Consider the following 8,386-nt stretch of genomic DNA (forward strand, 5'->3'; position numbering starts at 1 on the left):
AATCGCATCAAAAGATTAATTTCTACTAATGTGATTACACCATTTGATTATCAATCATTTGGTACATGCGAATATTGCCTACTTGGCAAAATGACTCGTAATCCTTTTAGCGGTAAAGGGACACGAGCTAGTGAGCTATTAGGACTCATACACACCGATGTATGCGGACCAATGAGTATCACCGCTCGTGGTAATTATGACTACTTTATAACCTTCACCGATGACTTAAGTAGATATGGGTATATCTATTTAATGAAACATAAGAGTGAAGCATTTGAGAAATTCAAGGAATTCCAAAACGAAGTAGAGAACCAATTGAACAAAAGGATTAAGGCACTACGATCCGATCGTGGTGGTGAATACCTTAGCCTTGAATTTGATTCACACTTGAAAAGTCGTGGTATTATATCACAACTTTCTCCACCCGGAACACCTCAACTTAATGGTGTTGCCGAAAGGAGAAATCGAACCTTACTAGATATGGTTCGATCCATGATGAGTCAAACCGAGTTACCGAACTCGTTTTGGGGATTTGCGATACAAACCGCAATTCGATCTTTGAATAATAGTCCCACAAAGTCCACCGAAAAGACTCCATGTGAGATGTGGACGGGTAAGATCCCATATATATCCTATATGAAGATTTGGGGATGTGATGCTTACGTCAAAACTAAGAACGACAACAAGCTAGCCCCAAGATCCGAAAAATGCATCTTTGTAGGTTATCCCTCGACCTCTCGAGGGTATTACTTCTACAAACCTCAAGATCATAAAGTGTTTGTGTCTTGCGAGGCTGTCTTCTTAGAAAGAGAATTTATTTCTAAAAGACAGAGTGGGAGAAATTTTGAACTTGATGAAGTTCAAGAGCCACAAACCGAGATAGAGACGCAAGAAGATGTTCCTTCGTCGTCTAACGCGGTTGTACCTCCTCCACTAAGAAGGACGGGCCGAGTAATTCGCCATCCCGATCGATATGTGGGACTTATCGAAGAAGATGGAACACTCGATGTGTTACTTATGGAAAGTGACGAGCCCGCCACCTACAAGGCCGCAATCTCTAGTCCTAATTCCACCTTATGGCTTGAAGCCATGAAATCCGAAATGGATTCTATGCTTGAAAACCAAGTTTGGGACTTGGTAGATTTGCCTAAAGGGGCAAGACCCCTCCAATGCAAATGGATATTCAAGGTCAAAAATGGCATAGAAGGACATGACGATGTCTACAAAGCTAGGCTAGTGGCAAAAGGATTTACCCAAGTCCAAGGTCTCCATTATGATGAGACCTTCGCCCCGTAGCCATGCTAAGATCCATACGGATTTTGTTAGCGATCGCCGCATTTCATGATTATGAAATTTGGCAAATGGATGTCAAAACCGCTTTTCTAAATGGGCATTTAGAAGAGGAGGTGTACATGATACAACCCGAAGGTTTTGTTGATTCTAAAAATCCTAACAAAGTGTGCAAGCTTAAGAGATCCATTTATGGTCTTAAGCAAGCATCTAGAAGTTGGAATCATCGATTCAATCATGTTATAAAAGAAAATGGTTTCACTCGAAATGTTGAGGAACCATGTTTATACATGAAATTCAGTGGGAGCAATGTTGTGTTCCTAATCTTGTATGTCGATGACATACTACTCATTGGAAATGATATTCCAATGTTGTCTTCATTAAGAAGTGGTTAGGTAACCACTTCCAAATGAAGGATTTAGGAGAGGCACAACGCATATTAGGTATCCGGATCTATAGAGATAGACCCAAGAGGATATTGGCACTAAGTCAAGAGTCTTATGTTGATAAGATTCTTTGACGATTCAGCATGGACAAATCCAAAAGGGGTTTGGTACCTATGGTAACCGGAACGATATTGAACAAGACTCAATGTCCCTCCGAACCCCATGATGTTGAACGCATGAAGTTGATCCCTTACGCTTCTGCTGTTGGATCAATCATGTATGCCATGATATGCACACGTCCCGATGTCTCGTATGCCTTGAGCATGACGAGTAGATATCAAGGAAATCCAGGTGAGAGTCACTGGATTGTTGTCAAGAACATCCTTAAGTACTTGAGAAGAACTAAGGACTCTATCCTTGTGTTTGGAGGAGACATTGAGTTGCGTGTTACAGGATACACGGACTCAAGTTTTCAAACAGATAGAGATGACATGAAATCACAAGTGTTTTTTTTTTTTCATGCTCAATGGTGGTGCCGTAATGGAGAAGCTTCAAGGAAGTCAGAACCGCGGATTCGACAACGGAGGTGAGTACATAGCAGCATCGGAAAAGCGCCAAGGAAGCTATGTGGATCAAGCAATTCACGGAAGGTCTAAAAGTAGTACCTACCGCCGATGATCCCATCACTCTCTATTGTGATAATAGTGGGACGATCTTCCAAGCTAAGGAGCCAAAGTCTAGTAATAGATCTAGACATGTACTTAGAAAGTATCATGTAATAAGAGATTTCATTGAAAGAAAGGAAATTGCGATTTGTAAGGTTGGGACGGATGACAACATAGCCGATCCGCTCACCAAGCCTTTATCGCGGGCTAAGCATGATGGGCATGTTGCGTCCATGGGACTTAAACGTGTACCAAATTTTTGTTAGATTTTGAAATGAAATAAAAGTGTTGTTTTTGTTCATGTTCATAATCGCATTTGTCTTTTATCCTTAATTTATACTTTGTTACATCCAAACGGGTTGTAGAGACAATTGAACCCCGTTAAAGTGAACATGGATTAACATTGTTTTGCCCATAGTTACTTGTATGAGGTGACGTCTCGAAGTGACTAGAGTGTGATGCGATTGATGGCAAGTTCAAATGCCATAGAGTCATGTGAGATGACTAGTCGATCACATAGGCAGACTGTTAGAAACTTTTTGTCGGGCCTAATGACCGCTTATAGAGTTCTGGCAAATTTATATAGCCTGGTCGTGGCGAGAGCTACTATAGTATTCAAATGAGTCGATTCTTTTGACTAAAGACTATTCACCTAAGATGGCACAGTTTCAGATTAACTTTGATTTGTGTTACTACGACCTTCGTAAATGGGGTCAAATGGGCATATTTTGGGTTATGATGGCTGTGGCTAGTCGAAGGGAATGAGTGCGATAGGAATTGTCCACCCCTTGTCAGGGTTATAACAATATCTCAGGGCCACTCGAGGAGTAATGAACTGGAAATGCGTGGCCACGCTCGGATGGCATCCAGAGTGGATAAATCCGGTCAATCAGTTATTCTCCAGATCGAGGAAACCACTCTCGATATGATCACTTGCAAGTACGACCTGAAAGACACCTTGCATTGAGTAGGAGATAGTAATAGGACAAGAGAATTGGTGACGCACACTTGTCGAGGACAAGTGGGAGATTGTTGGGAAATGTGTCCTCAACAATAGTGCGATCATGTGATTTTAATATCATCATTAAATCTCATTCTAAAGAATACAATTGGGAAGTAATATTGTTACTGTCAACTGGTCAACATATATCGGTAATGATTGGCTGACTAGAGTTTGACATTACTGTCGTGTGACGGTGGTGATCAGTTGACCCCCTAGGTTATACCTAAAGGGCAATACACTTAATTGATTATTTAATTGATCGTATAATGTTGCGAGTTAATTAAATTACTTGAAAATTGACGGACGATTTTGGAAGTAAAATTTACGTATCATATTGAAATGTGATTAAATAAGATACGGTCTGAGTAATTGAATTGTATCATTACTCGGATGAAATAATTGTTTAATGTAACAATTAAATTGAATGAATTGTTATAAATACAATCAGTTGTGATTTATAAATTGGTAAAATTTTTGGCACAAGTAATTATGAGATTACTAAGTCAATTTTTGTATGTGACGTATTTTATTAATACGTTGATTTTTAATATGATAAAAAAATTACATATCAAATATATGTGACATGTGACATGTAACATATAGACAATTGACAAAAATAATATGGACACCATAATATGTAAAGTGCCGAAATATTGGAGGTGCATTAGCTAGAATTGTGTTTATAAATCTTAATAGAAAACATAATGATGAAATAGCTAAGTAGCCATGCAACCCTATTCTCCTTGTGAAGACCAATATGGGCATGCATTGGCTCCCCAAAAAGCACCCCACCCACCGGTTTTCCTAGGGGCTTTTAGAGAGTTTTCTCTCTAATTTTTATTCATTCAATTAACATTTTATTTTTCTAGAGTTAGAAAGATAATTTCCTCTCTACATTTTATGATAAATTAGAGAGATTATTTACTCCAAATCTCTTCTCCTCTACCCGGTTTTAGGAGCTAAAATACCAACTATTTTGGTTCAATTTTCATAAGATTAATATTATACTAGTATTCATAATATTAATTAGATTAAGTGAAAGCCTTGGGTATAAAGCATAGGGAGAGATCTTACACTTAGATCTTTGTTCTTCCATTGGAAAAGCTCAAGAACAAGAAGAGAAAGGTGATCTCTCTTGTGCCCTAATAGCCGAAATATACAATGTAAGGACATGATTTCTCCTCTATTTATATTATTGTTTGCATGCATAAAATCCGTTTTAATTTTATGACAAATTAGTTTAGCATATATGAGTATGTTATTTATGTATATGAATCTACATTTCCTTCAGGTTTAAGTGGACGATTTGTAGCTAGCTCTAAGCTTTACTCCGTTCCATTAGTTAGTTGCATTTAGTTTGCTTGGGGACAAGCAAAGGTCTAGTTTGGGGAAGTTTGATGCGTGCATTTTATAAAGACTTTTTGTACCATATTTTCACGCATTTCTATGCATATTTAGTAGTGTTTAGCTACAAATGTCCCCCGAATTGTCTATTTTGGTTTCTCTTGTCTTATTTGCAGGTATGAACCGGAGAGGAGCATAATCCAGCTTAATACATGTCACTATGCATCCATTTAGGAGATGAGTTGAGTCGGAGCTTGGAGATTACTATTTTGAGATGCGCAAAGAAGTAAGATAGCTAGGCGAGCAAAGGAAGAATTTCAAATTACTAGTGCCTACTTTGAAGAGCAATATCTCGAGTTCTACAACTGATTTTCAGGTGATTCAAATTGGAGATGAGCTTGTCCTCTTAGCTTTCTAACGTCACCGGAACCGCTCTGTTTGCCCAAGTAACGAAGAAATGGTGTCCGTTTGAAATTCAATGTGCGAAGCAGGAATTATGCACTGGAAACCACAAGATCGAGTACTATAGTGTTCGATCGAGTAGTTTAAGTCTTCGATCGAATGGCTTATTTTAGATAGTGTTCGATCGAGTAGGTTTTCTACTCGATCGAGAGGTTTTGCTATAATTTACTCGATAGAGGAGTTTTAAAGTACTCGATCAAGTACTTTTTTATTTGCCGCAAGGTTTTAATTTCGTATTAGGTTAATATTTATCTTTCCTATAAATAGGAAAGACGTCATTAGGTTTAGAGAGTTCTTTTTACCTTTCAATACTGCGGGACGTTCTGCTACTCTTTTCCGAACCTTAATCCTTGTAGTTTTTGTTGGAGCTTGTGTCCTCCACAAAGTTTGACGTTATTATCATACAGATGGCGGTGATCAACTGGTCCCTAAAGGTCACACCTATAGGATGTGTTTGAGAAATGTGGTTATAGAAATATAATCACATTGATGCCCAAAATGACTAAAAAGTTAGTCAATGTGTTGATGAGATAATTATTTAATGAAAATTAAATAATATTAGTTGAGACGAATTAACTGTCAATTCGTAAATTAAATATAATAAGTTATATTTAATTAAATGTATGTAATATTAGCTTGGACGAATTAATCTGTTAATTCGTAATTAAATATAATCAGTTATATTTAATGTAAACAAGATGAATGTGTCATAGTGGCAATAATGAGGGTACACAAACCAAGAGGTCTTGGGTTCGATCCTCACTAGATGACAATTCAACACATATTATATATTTTTGGAAAGACCAAAAATAAGGAGGATATACTCCTTATTTCGGTCAGTTTGGCCGAAAATTAGGAAAGATTTTTCTTTCCTAATTGACTCCAAATTTCGGTCAGTATAAGAAAGAAAGAGAGAGAATTATTTCTACCCTAATTCTTTTCTAGACCTAGCCTCTCTCTCTCATAAAAAAAAACACAAAACAACTAAAATTTACAGAAAATTTTAGATCGATTCTAGCACAATCAATAGGGCATATCTCAGATCGTCTTGGGTGCAACTAATAGGCGAATATCAATTTTGATATTGTTCTTAGGCCGATTTTGCTAGGACCGAAGGTTAATTCTGAATCCTTTATACTTTGTTTATGTATTTTGTTTATGACCATTGATCATCATTGTTAAATTCGTAATAATCCTTCTAGTTTAAGGGAAGTATACAGATTATTTCCCACAAGTGGTATCAGAGCACTAGGCCACGATTTTTAATCTTGATGATTTTCATAAATTTGTATGTGAACAATGAGATTTTTTGAAAAAATTTAGGGTTTCGAAATTTTTTTTTGGTTCGGCAAAATTTTTTTTTTGTGCCGAATTGTTTTTTTTCTCTGCCTTTTTTTCCTTTTGTTTGATGATATTTTTCCATTTTATTTTTCATATTATTGTTTTAATCAGTTAAAATTGTCATATGAAGAATTGGTAGTTTTGATTTAATGCAGATTAAGTTAAAGTTAAATGGAATCATCATGTTTATGATAAAAAGAATGTTTTTGCTATATAGTTTTTGGCATATAAATTAATCATGTTCATTATTTCATATGCTAATCATGTTCTAATAGCAAATGTAAACAATTTTGTCATCAAATCTTGTTTTAGGGCATATTGCCGCAAAAGAAAGAAAAAAAAGGGGGAGGACGTTTTTTTTTTAGGGTTTGCCGTAGAGAAAAAAAAAATTTTTGTTTTTTTTGGTAAGCCGAGAAGAAAAAAAACGGGAAAGTTTTTTTTCCTTGTTTTTGCCTTATTGCCGAAAGAAAAAAAACCATATTTGGAAAGTTTTTTTTCTTTTGTTTTTCCTAATTGCCGAATAAAAAAAAAGGGGCTGTTTTTTTCAGCCGGGATATATAAAAAAAATGGATTTTGTTTTTTTTCATTTTTGCCAATTAGTTATTGTGAATCGGTTCACAATTTAAAGATACCGAGTTATTTTAAAGCAGTTTAAAATTTTGACGGATAGAATTCATATTACAAGTTTAATATGGATTAAGAATGAAATTAATGTGATTAATTGCGGAATTGTCACTTAATTTAATTTAAATAGGTGGTTTGGATAAATTAATCAACATAATTAAGAAATTGTGTCATGTATGTTTAATTTATTTTTAGTTGATGCTTTTTAATTTTGTTGAATGAATGGATTGAATGAATTTTATTTACGTATTTAATTTTGCAAACGGTTGTAAATTGTAATACTTAGTGTGGCCTTAGTCAAATTATGTTTTCGTAATGAAGGAAACATGATTTTTATGTAATTATGAGATCTCGAATCTCCTTTTATTTTAGTTTTGGGTTTTGAAATTAGAATGTAATAAATAGGTCAATTATGTAATTTTATTTATTGTAATTTCAAAGAAGACTAAAGATGGAGATTGTAGCTCTCTCCCGCTACATGGATCAAGATGGAACACCAAGACAAGCTTCTCGGGTCCAAGGATGGATTCCAAACTTGTATTTATTGTTCATTTTGATAGGATAGGCCACACTAGGACTTTTACTGTTTTTACGTTTTCATTCTTATTGCTTTTCATTCACATGTTAGTTTTATGTATCATATTCCGCCTAAAACCAAACCACCTACTATTAAATTGCATGAAAATTGACTCATATAGGTTGGATGTTAGTTTTCATGGACATGCAGATGTCACAGTCTTTAAGCCATCACCTTAGTTTAATCATTCTCGCATGCTAGATTATAGTTCACTTAAAATGAATTAAAATAAAGATGATGGGATCTTCCTCTAAAACGAAAATTGAGATTAGTCTTTATAAGGGCAAACATCTATGAATCCCTTCTTCGTCGGTAGGCCTAATATGACCCCTTCTACATTGGGTAAGTAGTTGTGTTGACTTAGTTTACCTCCACATCATAGTCCGAAGAGTTTCTTGTGATTATGATGGACTATAGATAGAATTTACAGAAATTTATCGACCAAGAATTCTAACGGTAGAATTAGCTAAAAGGTTAGCTTATCAATTTACAGAGAATTGAGTCTTGGGGTCATTTATATAATTCTTAAGGGAGGTCAATTGTATAAATGTTTTTGAGTCTTCGCGTTATGACATTAGTTCATTAGACTTCAAATTAAAACGATGCACATGCTTATTATTTTATTCTTCTTTCGCAGTGTAGAACACGTTTATTATCAATAATACTGTTACAACAAATGGGTGGAAATAACGCA

This window comes from Silene latifolia, chromosome X (genome assembly GCF_048544455.1).
Source record: "Silene latifolia isolate original U9 population chromosome X, ASM4854445v1, whole genome shotgun sequence".
Taxonomy (NCBI): domain Eukaryota; kingdom Viridiplantae; phylum Streptophyta; class Magnoliopsida; order Caryophyllales; family Caryophyllaceae; genus Silene; species Silene latifolia.